Consider the following 22,540-nt stretch of genomic DNA (forward strand, 5'->3'; position numbering starts at 1 on the left):
TTATAAAGATTATTGAGCTGCAAGCTGAAAAAATTGTAGATCTATAAATTCCCACTGCCGTTCGACAGTTTATTTGCTCTTTCTTAATCTCGAGAAACGAGTTAGATGTATGAAAGTCACGACTAGATATAACTAGAAAACTTAGAGGCAGGATTCTCGGTTAACAATATACGAACGTCCGATCAAAACCTAAAGTCACGTTATTTCAATTCAATAGTTTTCCCCTGAAAGGAGTTAAATGATCGGCACGACTCGTGTTGCTCACAGGAAAAGTATGATCTACAGGGGTAAGACACTATTAAAAAGGTTGAGAACACTGCGACGAAAAATTTCAGCTCGACATTGTGATGTCACAATAAATAATTTCTCCTAAATATTAATAGTATAAAATTATTATATTTATAAATATTCATATCAGAACATAAGATAAATTAAGTAATAAAGAATATAACCAATCTTAATTTGGCTTTTCACTTGAGATCAAAATAATATGTGATACTAACAATAAAAATCATCACAGTGCACCAGAATTACTTCGTCGGATTTTAAAGGGTTTCATTTGAATTTCAAAGCATTTATTGAATTACGAGTATATGAGGTTATTTCTTCTCTCCTATTTCTAATTTTCAAAGTAAAATTGTACGACGTGGCATAATATTGCCATAATTTAAAATATATTTATATCTTCCCAATATGATGTGGCATTACTTATCATAACAAAATAATAGATTTTTTCTGAAGTAAATTACAAAAACATACAGCAATAAATTTTTAAAACTTTAGGTAATAATAAATGTATGCTTCAGAAATATATTGTATAGTGTTGTAGAGTTCTTGTAGTTAGTAAAAATTCTGTAATAAAAGAACAAAATACAATAAAATTATTCTACGTATTATTTAAAGATTACACATATAATTTGTTTTAATTTTTTCTTTTCCAGAAAACTCTGAAATTAAATTCTTCTATTTATTTATTTAGTTACAATTATAAAATAATTGTTAATCCCATTCTTTTAATTAATTACAGTTTGCTTATTAAGACCAAAATAGGTCAATGTAAACAAAAAACATATTTTTAGATAAAATTGTAAAAAAAATGGAAATTTTTGATTCCAGAAACTCATAGTTTCTTAGCTTTATTCTATTGATAAAAATAATCTGTATATATTTATATTTTACTTTTTGCAATAGCTTTATAGAATATTTATAAATACGTCAGCTATTTTTTTCAAGCTTCGATAGTCTATAAAAAAACAAGTGTAAATAAAATGAATTTATTACCAAAAGCTAGATACAAAAATGGTTACTTTTCGACATAATCACCGTGACGATTGAGGAGTTTATCATATCTGTGGAAACTTTTCCACCCCCTTGTCATAGAATGTTGCCGCCAGTGAACTGAGATGGCTTTAACAACGTTATTTTGAAGATTATCATTAGTTCATTAGTCTCAAACCTCTGCCCTGCTAGCCACGTTTTCAGTTCAGGAAAGAGGGGGAAGTTTTCACACATTAAAAAGTTTTAAGATGGATGGAAGTCTGAAAGGTGGAAGTCTTCACCACCTTTAAACACCCAGCGTGTAGCACCGATTTAGCGCCGAGCGACTTCCACCTTTTTCCTGAACAGGAAAAATGGCTTGGAGGACAGACGTTTAAGACTAATGACGATCTTCAAAAAACCCATCTCTTAGGGCCCATCTCTAGTCATTGGCGGCAACATTCTATGACAAGGGGATGGAAAAGCTCGTCCACAGATAAATGCCTCAATCTTCACAGTGATTATGTCGTAAAGTAACTATATTTGTATTAACTTTTGGTAATAAATTCATTTTGTTATTTACACTTGTCTTTTTTATGAACGATCGGTGCTACACACTTCTATTATTATATATCAGGGGTGGGCAATAAAGAGTTCAGTTGGAGCCGAAATGTAGGTTTTGCAAAATGCAAAATGGAAGCAGCAGTTCTGTACTTTTTTATTCTGTACCGCAGTTCTGTACCACGATTTTATTATATAATATATATAATATAAAACAAATATTCAGTTTTCTTAATAAACATATTTTCACAAAATTGTGGAAATAATAATAAAAAGCAGAAATTAACACTTTCAGCAAGAGCTGCATCTAACTCAAAAATAGCCGCATTTGCCCATGTCTGTTATATATTCTGTACATTCGTCATAGACAAAATGCAGTAGGACATATTCTTTTAAGTAGAAAATTGAGTGTTTAAAAAATATATTTGTCTGGAAACATAATCTTCTTCTGTATTTATTTTTAATTTCTGTTATTTATTGCAATTTGAAAAAATTGTAGACATAAATTTCCACTGTCGTCTGTCTGTCTGTCTGTCTATCCTTTCTTAATTTCGAGAATGGAGTTAGATAGATGACCGACATGACTCCATTGCTAACAGAAAAGTATGATGTACAGGGGCAATAGACTACTAATATGAAATGGAGAGCATATATTTTAAATTAAATAAATTACATTTATAATTAAAAATTGCAGCCTGGCTGATTATATCCACATCACGTGGTAGGATCATGTGGTAAAGTACTTCGATAATTGAGATTTTTTACATTAAAAAACAGAAAAATATTTTTTACAAAGAAATTTATTTACTAATTAAATTTCATATAATACGGAGGAGTATTAATACGTAGAAAATAAAATTATAATTATTTTTGTTTATATCCATACAAAAATGTATAAAAATTAAGATTTTATTGAAGAAAATAATGTGTAGATTTTATTTTTAACAGACCAGATAAATGAAATTTTAATAAAAAAGTAATTATTCAATATTAAACAGATAAATATGACTGAAGATAAAAATATAGACTACTGTATTCATAATTTTATAGTATAAATTTAATTATAATTATATTAAATTATTTTAAAATATACAAAATTTAATATATTGAAATTCAAAAAATACAACAAAATTTTATTTAAATAGTCAAAAATTAAAAATATTTTGAAAAATACTTGAAAGGATTGAACGTTTTAAGCTACATATTTACAGTTTTCTTTATATGTCCGCCATTTTATATAGTAGAATTTATATAAATTTAATATCTAAAATAGTATTTAAAGTTGAATAATGGATGCATTTAAATTTTACAGAAGGAAAAATAACGCAATATTATGGTATCAATTTTACTCATAACTACATTTAAGATAACAGCAATCACATAAACAGACAAAAGCATAAAAAACGCAGTTTACCATCAAATATAATATAGAATAAAGGACTACATTAGACAAAGTAAATATAATACTGAAATACTAATTAAATATTCACGTCTTAGCTTATAGATGATTAACTTGAATATAAGCAAAAAGTATTGCGACATCGTCACAAAGCCAGGCTCTAATTTTTAATCATATTTTTAAATTTATTTAATTTAAAATATATGCTCTCCACCTCAAATTAGTAGTGGCTTGCCCCTGTACATAATACTTTTCTTTTAGCAATAAAGTCGTGCTGGTCATCTATCCGTTCAGGAAAAAAATTTTTGAATTGAAATCACGTGAGTTCTGATCCGAACGGGTAATTCGTTTATAGTTTATCGAAATTTCTTGCCCCTAATCTTTCCATATGTGGTCTGTACAATCAACTATCGATTTCCGTTCTTGAGATTGACGAACATACAAACAGACATACAGCGATATGACTGGGAATTTATAAGTTTACAATTTTTTCGAATTGCAGCCTCCCAAAAAATCTCAATTCCGGCGTTCCTTACTAATTATTATTTTTTGCTCTCATAAAATTTTTTTCTATTTTTAAAATTAGTAAATAGAGAATTTACGAAAATATCATTATTTTATCACTTTCTGGCGTTAAAGGATCCAAAAAGGACAAAAAAAATAAGCGAATTTGCTTTACATTTTTGCATTGCTAATAAATTACAGCAACTTTAGGTTATAATTGAATGTATATTTTTATTAAATATTAATAATGTATATGAAGAAAACGAAAATAATTAATTTTTGTTTTCTTCATTAGCAAAAAATATACTGTATTAATAATGTAAAATCTTTTTTCTTTTCTTAACAAATTATAATAGAATGAAAATATATCTATATTTAAGAATATTAACACCTTCATTATTTTAAGAATAAAAATATTAATATTTCTGTGTGCTTTTCTTTGTTTGTAACTAAATAAAATAAAATGTTTATAATTTATTTACTTATAACATTTATTAGCTTTATTTACCCTTTCAAATTTAATTCACATTTTAAATTTATAAACATAATTTTTATTATAATTAATTCAATACATTTATTATTTAATTTAAATTATAATACGATAAATAATTTTTCATATACAGACATATTTAATGTAAATCTTCAAACTTACAAATTCTTTAATTTGTAATGTATTTTGTCACTTTCTTCCCTTCAGATTTCTTTCACGTTCAACTATTCGAAATATTCCGAATATTTCTTCCTATGTGTCTAAAGAAGTTCAGTGAATATTCGTTTTCTACTTATATCAAAGTTTCGAAGAGAACGCGAGTAAACTGATGTAAACTCTATCTAAATCAGTGTGGAAGATATATATGAATTTTTCAGGAAAGATATACACCGTATTTTGTTTTATGTTAAACTGATATATGCAAATTCATGTTTTCCTGGCAGACAAATGGTCAGGTTAACCAACTTTTAATTCCACTGTGCTTTTTCAACTTCTGCCGAAAAATTACTATGATCAATAACGTGGTTTTAATGTATTTTTCTAATGTAGAATACAAAACATGGTGTATAAAAGTTTTTGGTATATTTAGAAACATTAAAGTGTTATTATAAAATCACGCAACATATTTTTGTTAATGATTGCATAACTTCCTAAGCAATCATTTGAGGCTCCTTGGAGCATAAATTTACGCGGAATTTTGTTTTTTCCGGTATTTGTTGATAAGTAATCCCGCGTTAAAAGTATCGTTAATTGAAGAAAGACATGTTAATTAAATGCAATTTTTCAATTAACAAAAATATTTTTCCAAAAATCGTATTGAATGAGAGGTGAATTAAGATTTTCTTGAACGTTTTCAAGTTCTTCGCTTGAATTTATTGATTAAGTCTTTTTCTTGATTGTAAAATAAAGTATTGCCTAATGTTCTCTTAAATATTGATATATTTTATTATGTTATACTTAATTGTAAACATGAAATTTTTTAAAGATACTTCAATAATTTTAATGTAGAAATTAATTCTGTATTAAATAATGACATTTCATAACTCATAGAATTAAATATTTATTATTAATTTATTAATAAAAGGTAATTGTATAAACTTGGTTATTAATGATAAATTAACTCCTTCGGGATAATGGATTTTTTCATATTAATGAATTATTTAAACATCAGATAAATTAACTGTTTAAATATTAAATAAGAAAAACTTACACTAAACAATTCCTTTATGCGAATTCAAAGTAATAATATATTAATATATAAAAATACAATTACCTTTGTAGATACTAATTGCGAATAATAAGTAGTTAATTATTTTCAATAAATTAAATATTTTTGATGACGTTCATAACTTTATTTAGCATTAATTTAGTATGAAAAATTCAAACTTTATTTAATTATGTAATATATTTTCAAATGAATCATTATCATTATGTAATATATTTTCAAACCAATCATTATGTAAACAAAATTAACAGTTATTAGAAGTTTTCAATTATTTCTAAATACTTCTTCGTATAAATGTAATATAAATACGAGTAATTATTTATTGTGACATCGTCACAATGCCAGGCTGCAATTTTTAATCGTGTATTTAATTTATTTAATTTAAAATATATGCTCTCCACCTCAAATTAGTACGGTAGTGTCTTGCCCCTGTACATCATACTGTACATCATACTGTACATCATACTGTACATCATACTGTACATCATACGTGAGCAACACAGTCGTGCTGGTCATCTATAAAAAACCTTTCAGGGAAAAATTTTTGAATTAAAATAACATAACTTTTTGTTTGCATATGTAATTAATCTGGGCTTGCCGCTTTTATGCTTTCAATATATGATCATGAATTTCATAAGTTAGTATTTATTCTTTCTTTATCAGATTTCGAATATTGTAATTTGCTAGAAAATATTTGAGGAATATGTGAATATCTGAATAGTTTTAATTAGAATATCTACATAACTGGATTGGGATATTTGAAATCTGAATACTATACTTGGGATGATAAAGAATTTTATACAATTCTCAAGCATCCTTGCCAAAAATTTTCTCAACAAGTATGTTGAAGATGCTCCTTGAATAATTTATTTTAAAATATAGTCATAAAATACTGCTGATAAAAGTTCAAAAATACTAAGGTAAAATTTTACGTATGCAGTATTTTATTTTATTTGTGAAAAAAAGTAAATATGTTATCTCTGTGTGCTAAGACATTTTGTGTTAGACGGCGCTCTTTACTGTTGGCATGCTTTACATTTTCTTAGTCATAGGTTACAATCTTGTTTGGTCTGTTACGTCTGTGTATGGCATGTTTTCTCCCTTCTTTCAGCTTTTCTTCATACAGTAGAGCCTCGAAAACTCGGCACTCGATAACCCGGCAGTCCGGATAACTTGGCCACACCCTGGCAGGGCAAAAAAATCCTTATTTAATTAATTTTCATTATAGACAGCTTTATGCCTCATAAAGCATTTTTCTGAGGCCTGTCTTATCAGGTAAATTACTGTACACAGTGTATTCATTAATTTTCATTTTCATGTAGTAAAGGGCTCTATGCCTTCATAAAGGATGTAGTTTTCCTTTGTTTAAGGGTATTTGGGCAGTTTATTCTCTGTTGTATTTTCAAGCAAACAATACATACAAGTACAGTACAATATTTTTTGAGGAAACACTCATACTTATCCTTTTTTAACCCCATTCTCGATAACCCGGCATTTTCACAAACTCGGCCACCCTTCAGTCCACATTAGGCTGAGTTTTCGAGGCTCTACTGTATTACTTCTAACTGTATATTTCTATGTATCGTTAGATTCGTTTATATGCTTCATTTCTGACAGTATTCAACTAAAGATAAGTTAAAATACTTTATAATTTATTTTCAGAAATTTTGTTTACTTAAAATTTATAAATATGTATTTATTAAGAAAATGGAAATACAAATTAAATTTAAAAAAAAGCGTGATTTATTTAACTTATAGAAATCAACATACAAGAAATAATTCAGCGAGATTATTAAATGTAATTTTTATAAATTAATTTCTATCATATTTTGTTTATGATACCTTAAATAAAAATAATAAACATTTTAATAAATCTCTGCATATAATATTGAATTTCAGTCATTATATGTAAATCACTTGTATTTTTGCATTAAATACATCGAATGTTACGTCTTTCTAAGAGATTGTTGTTTATTAATTCCGAATGATGTGTAAAAACTTTAATTAAGAATAAAAAATTACAATTATGTTTCATATAATTGGAATGAAAATGAAACTTTTAAGTGCAAAAAAATATTATATTTTATAAAAACTATTCTTTAGATTATTTTTCCCGGAAAATATTTATCCNAAATACTATTTATTTTTTATGTAGCTTAAAGCGTTCCTTAATGACTTTACTTAAAATGATTATTTTAACATTATTTGATTAACAGAATAAACAGAGTATAATTTATACATAAAGAGAATATTGGGTGTTACTAAAGAGATCAATATTGATGTAAGAATGTAAACCGCAAGAGATATGTTTCTATAGCCTTAAGAGATCGACATTAGAGAAGTAGTACTGTATCATTCAGTTTCTTATCTTATATCAATAAATTTCTTACATAATTGAATAAAGTATGACAGCGAATCAAGTTCTATTGTTCGTTTTGTTTTCTGTATATTTTACACACTATATTTCCTGAAAGATATTGCAAAATATATAAAATTCCATAGTAACAAAATTATATACTCCATTTAACATTCGGTTTATAATAATTAAGAAAAAGAAATGCTAATATTAAAATAATTTGTGAAAATTGTAATAATAGATTTTATACTAACATTTTAATAGTTTATTAAAGACTCCTTAAAATGAATTGTAGAAATAAACAAATTATAAAGATTATTGAGCTGCAAGCTGAAAAAATTGTAGATCTATAAATTCCCACTGCCGTTCGACAGTCTATTTGCTCTTTCTTAATCTCGAGAAACGAGTTAGATGTATGAAAGTCACGACTAGATATAACTAGAAAACTTAGAGGCAGGATTCTCGGTTAACAATATACGAACGTCCGATCAAAACCTAAAGTCACGTTATTTCAATTCAATAGTTTTCCCCTGAAAGGAGTTAAATGATCGGCACGACTCGTGTTGCTCACAGGAAAAGTATGATCTACAGGGGTAAGACACTATTAAAAAGGTTGAGAACACTGCGACGAAAAATTTCAGCTCGACATTGTGATGTCACAATAAATAATTTCTCCTAAATATTAATAGTATAAAATTATTATATTTATAAATATTCATATCAGAACATAAGATAAATTAAGTAATAAAGAATATAACCAATCTTAATTTGGCTTTTCACTTGAGATCAAAATAATATGTGATACTAACAATAAAAATCATCACAGTGCACCAGAATTACTTCGTCGGATTTTAAAGGGTTTCATTTGAATTTCAAAGCATTTATTGAATTACGAGTATATGAGGTTATTTCTTCTCTCCTATTTCTAATTTTCAAAGTAAAATTGTACGACGTGGCATAATATTGCCATAATTTAAAATATATTTATATCTTCCCAATATGATGTGGCATTACTTATCATAACAAAATAATAGATTTTTTCTGAAGTAAATTACAAAAACATACAGCAATAAATTTTTAAAACTTTAGGTAATAATAAATGTATGCTTCAGAAATATATTGTATAGTGTTGTAGAGTTCTTGTAGTTAGTAAAAATTCTGTAATAAAAGAACAAAATACAATAAAATTATTCTACGTATTATTTAAAGATTACACATATAATTTGTTTTAATTTTTTCTTTTCCAGAAAACTCTGAAATTAAATTCTTCTATTTATTTATTTAGTTACAATTATAAAATAATTGTTAATCCCATTCTTTTAATTAATTACAGTTTGCTTATTAAGACCAAAATAGGTCAATGTAAACAAAAAACATATTTTTAGATAAAATTGTAAAAAAAATGGAAATTTTTGATTCCAGAAACTCATAGTTTCTTAGCTTTATTCTATTGATAAAAATAATCTGTATATATTTATATTTTACTTTTTGCAGAATATTTATAAATACGTCAGCTATTTTTTTCAAGCTTCGATAGTCTATAAAAAAACAAGTGTAAATAAAATGAATTTATTACCAAAAGCTAGATACAAAAATGGTTACTTTTCGACATAATCACCGTGACGATTGAGGAGTTTATCATATCTGTGGAAACTTTTCCACCCCCTTGTCATAGAATGTTGCCGCCAGTGAACTGAGATGGCTTTAACAACGTTATTTTGAAGATTATCATTAGTTCATTAGTCTCAAACCTCTGCCCTGCTAGCCACGTTTTCAGTTCAGGAAAGAGGGGGAAGTTTTCACACATTAAAAAGTTTTAAGATGGATGGAAGTCTGAAAGGTGGAAGTCTTCACCACCTTTAAACACCCAGCGTGTAGCACCGATTTAGCGCCGAGCGACTTCCACCTTTTTCCTGAACAGGAAAAATGGCTTGGAGGACAGACGTTTAAGACTAATGACGATCTTCAAAAAACCCATCTCTTAGGGCCCATCTCTAGTCATTGGCGGCAACATTCTATGACAAGGGGATGGAAAAGCTCGTCCACAGATAAATGCCTCAATCTTCACAGTGATTATGTCGTAAAGTAACTATATTTGTATTAACTTTTGGTAATAAATTCATTTTGTTATTTACACTTGTCTTTTTTATGAACGATCGGTGCTACACACTTCTATTATTATATATCAGGGGTGGGCAATAAAGAGTTCAGTTGGAGCCGAAATGTAGGTTTTGCAAAATGCAAAATGGAAGCAGCAGTTCTGTACTTTTTTATTCTGTACCGCAGTTCTGTACCACGATTTTATTATATAATATATATAATATAAAACAAATATTCAGTTTTCTTAATAAACATATTTTCACAAAATTGTGGAAATAATAATAAAAAGCAGAAATTAACACTTTCAGCAAGAGCTGCATCTAACTCAAAAATAGCCGCATTTGCCCATGTCTGTTATATATTCTGTACATTCGTCATAGACAAAATGCAGTAGGACATATTCTTTTAAGTAGAAAATTGAGTGTTTAAAAAATATATTTGTCTGGAAACATAATCTTCTTCTGTATTTATTTTTAATTTCTGTTATTTATTGCAATTTGAAAAAATTGTAGACATAAATTTCCACTGTCGTCTGTCTGTCTGTCTGTCTATCCTTTCTTAATTTCGAGAATGGAGTTAGATAGATGACCGACATGACTCCATTGCTAACAGAAAAGTATGATGTACAGGGGCAATAGACTACTAATATGAAATGGAGAGCATATATTTTAAATTAAATAAATTACATTTATAATTAAAAATTGCAGCCTGGCTGATTATATCCACATCACGTGGTAGGATCATGTGGTAAAGTACTTCGATAATTGAGATTTTTTACATTAAAAAACAGAAAAATATTTTTTACAAAGAAATTTATTTACTAATTAAATTTCATATAATACGGAGGAGTATTAATACGTAGAAAATAAAATTATAATTATTTTTGTTTATATCCATACAAAAATGTATAAAAATTAAGATTTTATTGAAGAAAATAATGTGTAGATTTTATTTTTAACAGACCAGATAAATGAAATTTTAATAAAAAAGTAATTATTCAATATTAAACAGATAAATATGACTGAAGATAAAAATATAGACTACTGTATTCATAATTTTATAGTATAAATTTAATTATAATTATATTAAATTATTTTAAAATATACAAAATTTAATATATTGAAATTCAAAAAATACAACAAAATTTTATTTAAATAGTCAAAAATTAAAAATATTTTGAAAAATACTTGAAAGGATTGAACGTTTTAAGCTACATATTTACAGTTTTCTTTATATGTCCGCCATTTTATATAGTAGAATTTATATAAATTTAATATCTAAAATAGTATTTAAAGTTGAATAATGGATGCATTTAAATTTTACAGAAGGAAAAATAACGCAATATTATGGTATCAATTTTACTCATAACTACATTTAAGATAACAGCAATCACATAAACAGACAAAAGCATAAAAAACGCAGTTTACCATCAAATATAATATAGAATAAAGGACTACATTAGACAAAGTAAATATAATACTGAAATACTAATTAAATATTCACGTCTTAGCTTATAGATGATTAACTTGAATATAAGCAAAAAGTATTGCGACATCGTCACAAAGCCAGGCTCTAATTTTTAATCATATTTTTAAATTTATTTAATTTAAAATATATGCTCTCCACCTCAAATTAGTAGTGGCTTGCCCCTGTACATAATACTTTTCTTTTAGCAATAAAGTCGTGCTGGTCATCTATCCGTTCAGGAAAAAAATTTTTGAATTGAAATCACGTGAGTTCTGATCCGAACGGGTAATTCGTTTATAGTTTATCGAAATTTCTTGCCCCTAATCTTTCCATATGTGGTCTGTACAATCAACTATCGATTTCCGTTCTTGAGATTGACGAACATACAAACAGACATACAGCGATATGACTGGGAATTTATAAGTTTACAATTTTTTCGAATTGCAGCCTCCCAAAAAATCTCAATTCCGGCGTTCCTTACTAATTATTATTTTTTGCTCTCATAAAATTTTTTTCTATTTTTAAAATTAGTAAATAGAGAATTTACGAAAATATCATTATTTTATCACTTTCTGGCGTTAAAGGATCCAAAAAGGACAAAAAAAATAAGCGAATTTGCTTTACATTTTTGCATTGCTAATAAATTACAGCAACTTTAGGTTATAATTGAATGTATATTTTTATTAAATATTAATAATGTATATGAAGAAAACGAAAATAATTAATTTTTGTTTTCTTCATTAGCAAAAAATATACTGTATTAATAATGTAAAATCTTTTTTCTTTTCTTAACAAATTATAATAGAATGAAAATATATCTATATTTAAGAATATTAACACCTTCATTATTTTAAGAATAAAAATATTAATATTTCTGTGTGCTTTTCTTTGTTTGTAACTAAATAAAATAAAATGTTTATAATTTATTTACTTATAACATTTATTAGCTTTATTTACCCTTTCAAATTTAATTCACATTTTAAATTTATAAACATAATTTTTATTATAATTAATTCAATACATTTATTATTTAATTTAAATTATAATACGATAAATAATTTTTCATATACAGACATATTTAATGTAAATCTTCAAACTTACAAATTCTTTAATTTGTAATGTATTTTGTCACTTTCTTCCCTTCAGATTTCTTTCACGTTCAACTATTCGAAATATTCCGAATATTTCTTCCTATGTGTCTAAAGAAGTTCAGTGAATATTCGTTTTCTACTTATATCAAAGTTTCGAAGAGAACGCGAGTAAACTGATGTAAACTCTATCTAAATCAGTGTGGAAGATATATATGAATTTTTCAGGAAAGATATACACCGTATTTTGTTTTATGTTAAACTGATATATGCAAATTCATGTTTTCCTGGCAGACAAATGGTCAGGTTAACCAACTTTTAATTCCACTGTGCTTTTTCAACTTCTGCCGAAAAATTACTATGATCAATAACGTGGTTTTAATGTATTTTTCTAATGTAGAATACAAAACATGGTGTATAAAAGTTTTTGGTATATTTAGAAACATTAAAGTGTTATTATAAAATCACGCAACATATTTTTGTTAATGATTGCATAACTTCCTAAGCAATCATTTGAGGCTCCTTGGAGCATAAATTTACGCGGAATTTTGTTTTTTCCGGTATTTGTTGATAAGTAATCCCGCGTTAAAAGTATCGTTAATTGAAGAAAGACATGTTAATTAAATGCAATTTTTCAATTAACAAAAATATTTTTCCAAAAATCGTATTGAATGAGAGGTGAATTAAGATTTTCTTGAACGTTTTCAAGTTCTTCGCTTGAATTTATTGATTAAGTCTTTTTCTTGATTGTAAAATAAAGTATTGCCTAATGTTCTCTTAAATATTGATATATTTTATTATGTTATACTTAATTGTAAACATGAAATTTTTTAAAGATACTTCAATAATTTTAATGTAGAAATTAATTCTGTATTAAATAATGACATTTCATAACTCATAGAATTAAATATTTATTATTAATTTATTAATAAAAGGTAATTGTATAAACTTGGTTATTAATGATAAATTAACTCCTTCGGGATAATGGATTTTTTCATATTAATGAATTATTTAAACATCAGATAAATTAACTGTTTAAATATTAAATAAGAAAAACTTACACTAAACAATTCCTTTATGCGAATTCAAAGTAATAATATATTAATATATAAAAATACAATTACCTTTGTAGATACTAATTGCGAATAATAAGTAGTTAATTATTTTCAATAAATTAAATATTTTTGATGACGTTCATAACTTTATTTAGCATTAATTTAGTATGAAAAATTCAAACTTTATTTAATTATGTAATATATTTTCAAATGAATCATTATCATTATGTAATATATTTTCAAACCAATCATTATGTAAACAAAATTAACAGTTATTAGAAGTTTTCAATTATTTCTAAATACTTCTTCGTATAAATGTAATATAAATACGAGTAATTATTTATTGTGACATCGTCACAATGCCAGGCTGCAATTTTTAATCGTGTATTTAATTTATTTAATTTAAAATATATGCTCTCCACCTCAAATTAGTACGGTAGTGTCTTGCCCCTGTACATCATACTGTACATCATACTGTACATCATACTGTACATCATACTGTACATCATACGTGAGCAACACAGTCGTGCTGGTCATCTATAAAAAACCTTTCAGGGAAAAATTTTTGAATTAAAATAACATAACTTTTTGTTTGCATATGTAATTAATCTGGGCTTGCCGCTTTTATGCTTTCAATATATGATCATGAATTTCATAAGTTAGTATTTATTCTTTCTTTATCAGATTTCGAATATTGTAATTTGCTAGAAAATATTTGAGGAATATGTGAATATCTGAATAGTTTTAATTAGAATATCTACATAACTGGATTGGGATATTTGAAATCTGAATACTATACTTGGGATGATAAAGAATTTTATACAATTCTCAAGCATCCTTGCCAAAAATTTTCTCAACAAGTATGTTGAAGATGCTCCTTGAATAATTTATTTTAAAATATAGTCATAAAATACTGCTGATAAAAGTTCAAAATACTAAGGTAAAATTTTACGTATGCAGTATTTTATTTTATTTGTGAAAAAAAGTAAATATGTTATCTCTGTGTGCTAAGACATTTTGTGTTAGACGGCGCTCTTTACTGTTGGCATGCTTTACATTTTCTTAGTCATAGGTTACAATCTTGTTTGGTCTGTTACGTCTGTGTATGGCATGTTTTCTCCCTTCTTTCAGCTTTTCTTCATACAGTAGAGCCTCGAAAACTCGGCACTCGATAACCCGGCAGTCCGGATAACTTGGCCACACCCTGGCAGGGCAAAAAAATCCTTATTTAATTAATTTTCATTATAGACAGCTTTATATCTCATAAAGTATTTTTCTGAGGTCTGTCTTATCAGGTAAATTACTGTACACAGTGTATTCATTAATTTTCATTTTCATGTAGTAAAGGCTCTATGCCTTCATAAAGTACGTACTTTTCCTTTGTTTAAGGGTATTTGGCAGTTTATTCTCTGTTGTATTCTCCAGCAAACAATACATACAAGTACAGTACACCATTTTCTGAGGAAACACGCATACTTATCCTTTTTTAACCCCATTCTCGATAACCCGGCATTTTCACAAACTCGGCCACCCTTCAGTCCACATTAGGCTGAGTTTTCGAGGCTCTACTGTATTACTTCTAACTGTATATTTCTATGTATCGTTAGATTCGTTTATATGCTTCATTTCTGACAGTATTCAACTAAAGATAAGTTAAAATACTTTATAATTTATTTTCAGAAATTTTGTTTACTTAAAATTTATAAATATGTATTTATTAAGAAAATGGAAATACAAATTAAATTTAAAAAAAAGCGTGATTTATTTAACTTATAGAAATCAACATACAAGAAATAATTCAGCGAGATTATTAAATGTAATTTTTATAAATTAATTTCTATCATATTTTGTTTATGATACCTTAAATAAAAATAATAAACATTTTAATAAATCTCTGCATATAATATTGAATTTCAGTCATTATATGTAAATCACTTGTATTTTTGCATTAAATACATCGAATGTTACGTCTTTCTAAGAGATTGTTGTTTATTAATTCCGAATGATGTGTAAAAACTTTAATTAAGAATAAAAAATTACAATTATGTTTCATATAATTGGAATGAAAATGAAACTTTTAAGTGCAAAAAAATATTATATTTTATAAAAACTATTCTTTAGATTATTTTTCCCGGAAAATATTTATCCTTTTATAACTTAAAAATTTTTAGATTTTATACTAGGTTAAATTTATGATTGACTAAAAATATAAAGTTATTGAAGTCTGTAGATAAAATATTGATAAGGAAGGAGCCTGCAGACAAATGTTAATAATAGTGCATCAGTAATGAATCAATAAAATTGTTAAAGAAACTTCATATTGGAAATTTGAATAAAAATTTTTATTCTTAAATTATTAAAATTTTATATTTTTATACAATTTTTCCAGTCGAATATAATGAATTTTTGCTTAAGATGAGTTTCCTGCTTTTCCCCTAATATCTTTATATTTTAATGCATTTTAAATGTCAATTAAAATAGTTAAATTGTTATTAATATTTACAAACTTTCTTGATATTCAAATTTATCTTACATACATAAATTTATTTTTAAAAATATTAATGAAAATAATGATGATGATAATTTAAATTTAGTTTAAAAACTTTATGGCAATTAAATGCAATGAAAAGAATTTTAAAAATTCGTTGAAAAAAAAAACAAGTATGAAGGAAATCTCATATTTTCATGTCATTAATAAATGATAAAAGTGAAGAATATTTTAAAAATTTTCTAAACAAAGTTTTAGGGTAATAAATTTCGTATATAAATCAAAGTTAATGTACAGGTACTTCAGGTATAGGCTAATTTAATAGTTTTTTTGTTTTTGTACTTATTGCTTGCGTCACAGGTACTAATTATCCAAGATAAAGGTGTAATGATACGTCTGCAATATGCGATGATATAAGAGTATAGAATATTTACATTCACGTCGTTGTAATTATTCATATTTATTTAATATTTTAATTAATAAAATTATTTAAAATATATTCTTAATTACAATGACAGGCTACTATTTTATGTCACAATGTTCTCAAGTTTTTTTTAGTAGTTTCTTACTGTCCGGGTAGGATCATGTAAAAACACGATTCCCGCCTATTTTGAACTAGTAATGGTCGCCGTTGCAAAAAGGCGATTGAGGAAGCGACCGTTGGATTTTGAATGCGCGCCGCTGATTGGTCGGCAGATCATCACACCACCGACGGACCTCCGACAGAGCAACTAATCGCTGATTAGTCAAGGATCGCAACGCCTGCATATCTGCATAAAGCTACGCCAAGTAATCGCTGATTGGTCGTCCAACCCGCTGTCGACGGCTATAAAAAGGTTAACGTTGAAACGGGAGATTTAAGTTCATTTCCCCACGGAAACTTCGGGAAATCCGTATGCCTAGCTGTGTCATCGGGCCAGGCGCGGATGGCCCTTTTTTGCAATAGGTCTCTACTTGCTTAGCATTTGGCTGGGGGACTTGTCTACCACCCGATAAGGGTGCTGTACAGGAGTAGAGTGTACCGGATGCCAGATCGGTGTTGCCGATTGAAGCGTTCAATAAACTTTATGGACGATCGGAACATCAGAAAATACACTAAGTTCGTCGTAAATCTTCAAGTATGCATCAAAGTTCGAGTCAAGTCTCGCTGTTTGTTCTCCAACTGCCGGAAGAAAATTACTTCTAGCCAACAACTCGATTCGTCGTAAGGCGTCTTCTCGACGAACCATTCAGTATATTGAACTATCTGAACTTTACATTAATTGCGCCAATTACATTAATAATGTAATTGTGAAAATGCGAACTTTTTAAACTTCACTCTTACCCCTGTACTGTACAGTACATCATACTTTTGCTGTTAACTGTTAGCTGTTTGCTGACTCGTTCTAACTTCATTCAGGGGAAAGTTTTGAATTAAAATAACGTGACTTCCGGAACAAACCGGAAGTGCTTATACAGTTAATCGGTAGCTCTTGTACGTCAGCATCTGGGGTCGATTTTCATTTATCTAACTCCATTCTCGAGATTAGGGAAGAACAGAAACTTATGACAGTGGGATTTATAGGCCTACAATTTTTTCAAATTGCAGCCTAATTAATATATTATTTTTAATTTTTCTACATTTTATTTTGCAAATTCGAACGTGTGGACATACAAAATCCTTTATTAAGTTACAATATTAAATAATCTTATGGAATATATTTTAAATTTCTTGTCACTTTTTATCAATGTATGTTTTATCAATGTACTGTTAAACACATTATAAATACATATGAATGTAATCTAAAAATTCATACATATGAGAAATACTAAACAATATAACAATAAATCCTTGTCTTTCTTGTAAGATTTTTATTTATATAGCTAAGAAATAAAATAGATTTTTTGGTTAGAAAGTGATTCTCCACTAAATATTATGTAAAGATGAAAAATTCAGCTCATAAGAATTTATTTTTCATTTCATCATCACTTTAAGAAGCTTATATTTGCCTTATGATTAATAGATGTTGTTCTAAGCACAGTCGAGTCATTTAACTAGAAAAATAAAATAATCTTGAATATCGCAATAAATGTAAAAAATAGCTTTCATAGCTTCACATTTTCATTTTAAATTGTAAAAATTCTACCATAATATCAATAATTATTATTTCCTTCAAATATTTCAAGAATAAGTATTCACTTAATGATTTTTTACGATGAGAATTAACACTTCATTCAAAAATCAAAATTAAATCAACAACATTTCGCACTTAAAAAATTAATCTTTAAATTTTACATTTAATAAATTTCCTTCTAAATGTCACCTGGTCACACGATTTGTTCAGCATACTGTTAATGGAATTAAATTATGCTGTAGAATTCTACAGCATAATTTAATTCCATTAACAGTGTGCTGGAATCTCTATCAGTAAACTATGAGTTTGGGTAGAATAGAATTCTACCCAAACTCATAATTTACTGATAGAGATTCCCCTTTTGTTGATAGTTAGCCCCACTCTTTATGGGACAAAATTATGAGCTGACACATGGCCTTAAATAATAGTATCATGTTAATACCGTATTGTCACCTGTAATTTTAATTTATATTGATAAATCGATCAAATTAAATCGTTCAAATGTTTAATATTTATTTTAAACAATTTTATTTACTCAATTAAAACAAAACTATTTACTCATAATTAATAATTTAATACACGATTGAAATGATAAAATAATATATCAATTTTAATAAAGAATAAATAAAGGGGATTATAAAAATGTTATAAATTAAGTGAAAAAAGTAATTTCATTTTTAAAATTTTTTCTTCTAAATTTAATCAACTGTAAATCTATTTTTAAACGATGATTGCTGAAAAAAGAATCGAAACTGAATTAGTGAATTATTGAAAAAGTAATATCAAAATCCTTAAAACAAGTAAACAATAATAGATCAAGAAAAAAATAATCCAAACTTGATTACTTTCGAAGTTAAATTCAGATTTCATTTTTTTCTGATTCAATTCAGATTTATAAAATTATTTACTTTCACAATTTAATTATGTATTTTATACGGTTTTATTCGTTTAAAATATCACTTTTAATAACTTTTCACTTTCTAATAAATAAATTGGTTAAACAATAATTTTTATAATTATTTTAAACATTGAAATTTCAAAAAAAAAAATCNAATTTAATATCTAAAATAGTATTTAAAGTTGAATAATGGATGCATTTAAATTTTACAGAAGGAAAAATAACGCAATATTATGGTATCAATTTTACTCATAACTACATTTAAGATAACAGCAATCACATAAACAGACAAAAGCATAAAAAACGCAGTTTACCATCAAATATAATATAGAATAAAGGACTACATTAGACAAAGTAAATATAATACTGAAATACTAATTAAATATTCACGTCTTAGCTTATAGATGATTAACTTGAATATAAGCAAAAAGTATTGCGACATCGTCACAAAGCCAGGCTCTAATTTTTAATCATATTTTTAAATTTATTTNATTTATTAATCAAAATTTGGTTTTTTTATACCTCAGTGAATTTAATTATGTAGAACAACAATTTTTACATAATTTATAATACTGTTAATATACAGTATTTTGCATTAGATTTAAGAATAAAAATGAGTATTATTATAGACAAAATACAGTATTATAATGTAAGATAAACTATTAATATTACATTTTAATGTTAATAGTTTGTTTACATAAAAAGTTAAATAATAAAAGGTAACAGAAACAAATCATTTTGTAATACATGTTTCATTATAAACTTTCTTTTTTGAATTACAGTATAAGAAAAATAGTGTACTCACAGATTCATCTTAAATAATTGAGATTCTACTATATATGGAAAAGAAATATTTTATTTGTTTTATTATATATTAATATCTAACCTTGTTTTGTTGTTTTTTCACTAGATTTGGATTTATGAATTTGTGATGATTGTTTTAAATTTTCAGAAGCTTTAACAGAACTGGATTTTTCTTCTTTGGCATTTTTCATATTAAAGTTTTTCAAAATTTCTTCAAAAACACCTTCTTTCTTTATTATTGAATATAATTCTTCTTTTTTAAGTTCTTTTTTATTTACATTAACTACATTTTCTTCTTGTTTTTGTTGAGAAAGCAAATCTAAAATTTTAGTTTGAATGCCTGTCTGTAAATAAAATACTTTGTTTTAATTTTTAACACAGAATGCTCAACTTTTAACTTTTGATAAATTCATTTATTCATTTCTTTTTTAGCATATATATTTCATTTTTTAATGTTTTATATAGTTATGTTTTTTTTTACTATTTCATATTTTTTCGTTGATTTATTTCTACGTTGAAAATTTTCTTTGATATAAGTTATACATCTTAAATTCTATGTTGCTATTTCTTTTCTATTTTTATCCAACGTATTAATTTATTATTTCGATAAAGATGTTTTATTAAACTTTTAAATACGATTTTATTAAATTCTGACGATTAAACTTTTTATCTAATACTTATTAATATAATTAGGAGGTAAATACTGTACTTCAATCTCTGTATGTTCTGAAGCGTACTATATATTTCTAGGAAATATATTTCTTAAATTTTAAAGCACATGAAATATTACTATTTAACCCTAAATGCTGGCTTACGAAATGAAACGATCAGTAATTTCTAACTGTAAAATTAGGGTAGAGAAACCTATCGATCGAGTTCTTTTAATTTAATCTGTTTTTGAAGCACTATACCCTAATTTTAATGAAAAGCCTTGTTTCTCTTCTATTTCTGATAAGTGCTGAAATTAACATTTGAATTTGTTTATTCAGAAAATATTTTTAAATTTAATATTAAGCTCTAACAAATAACAGGCGGGTCAGTTTTTAATATTGAAGTGTCCATAATCGATTGACACGAATTGTTAAAATATTATGTACTAAGTACTAAGTATAAGCAGCAGCTTTAAATAGAATTAAAATGAAAATCGTATAAGCAGTAAATCTGTACTTTTAAAAAGTGGACATCTTTATTTCTTTTACTTCTCATAAAGGAAAAGAGTCACAAATGAATGATGCTTCTATTTGTCTTCGATTATTATTAAAACAATACTTATTACACAATATATTGTTTTTATTTTCATTTTTGCTCTTATAGTTCTAAATTCAAATACTGTCGAATAATATTTCTAGTGTAATTTTTAATAACTTAAAACAAAATTTGAATACTATGAAAATGATACTAGAAAGTAATAAACCTAAAAAACTGTTCAGCCAGTTACATTGAATTTTATCAAAATATACATGATTATAAATGTAAAAATCATGTATATTTTAATAAAATTGAGTGTGGATGACTGAGTGTAAATAACTAAATATAGTTCTTTTCCAATTATTTTATTATCTACCAAGCATAATAGTTAAAAATAATAATAATGATTAAAAATACGATCAATTGCAAACTGTAACATAAAGCAATTTTTAAAAAACAAAAAAATAAAAATGCAGCTATTATAGAAAGTTTCATCAATATCTTTATTCTATAGAATGAGATATTTCTGCCAACTGTTTTGTCGATGCTAGACGAAGGTTGCTCCCGGCTTTTGTATTTCTCCATTTGAGATAAACTGATCTCAGAAAAACTATATTGGACAGTGTACATCTTCTTCAAAATTTCCTAATAAGCCACAATTTCATCATGGACAGCACCAAAAATACACAGTAGAACGATCTCACGTATTTACCCCTCTGTGCTAACTCGTATTTTGGGCTACTCTAATCTCGAAGACGAAGAAGATGGATTTATTACAAACTTTATTAATATCTAAAGACAACACTTGAAAGTAGGGAATAACACTCGAGTGTAAACATTGGCTGTTGGTGTTTAGCAAGTTTTTTATGATATTGCAATAACTTGTATATCAAAAATATCAAAACTATACGAAATTAAAACATTCATATTGGCAAAATCACAAAAAATAAAAGTATTGATTAATTAAAAATCACCGAAAAATTTCTGTAATTTACTTCGGTTTTTACTTATTATTTCGTTTTATTAAAAGTAACTTTACTCTCATAATATTAGGAGGAAAGTCTACAATATTAGAAAATTATGCTTTAAACAATAGATACGAACATAGAAAGAAAATATTATGTAACAATATAAATTGTTTTAATAGTAATAGTAGTAGTCGTAGTAGTAGTAATAGGAGGAGTCGAATGGAAATAAAATTACTAATCTATAACTATCTTTTCCTCTAACGGAAGTGGAAGAAATGAAGATGGTTGTCCAGTATAGTATCTATGAGAAAAGGATCAGACATTAGAATAACGATTTTGAATGTTTTAAGTCAGAGATTTTTATGGTGATCGATCCTAAATAGAGTGAGCACCAATTTTCATTATCCTGCTGTGTCTCATATAGAGACTAGTGACATTAATACGTATTTTAAAACATTTTTAATTAGTTACAAGAATGGAAATTTCTAATTTTAATTCGAAATTTTAATTCGCTCTTTTTAATGATAAACTGATCACTTATTTACTTATTAATGCTATGAAATTAAATTGAGAAAAAC

This window comes from Centruroides sculpturatus, unplaced genomic scaffold, assembly GCF_000671375.1.
Source record: "Centruroides sculpturatus isolate CEXI.00-Female unplaced genomic scaffold, Cexi_2.0 scaffold229, whole genome shotgun sequence".
NCBI classification, from domain to species: Eukaryota; Metazoa; Arthropoda; class Arachnida; order Scorpiones; family Buthidae; genus Centruroides; species Centruroides sculpturatus.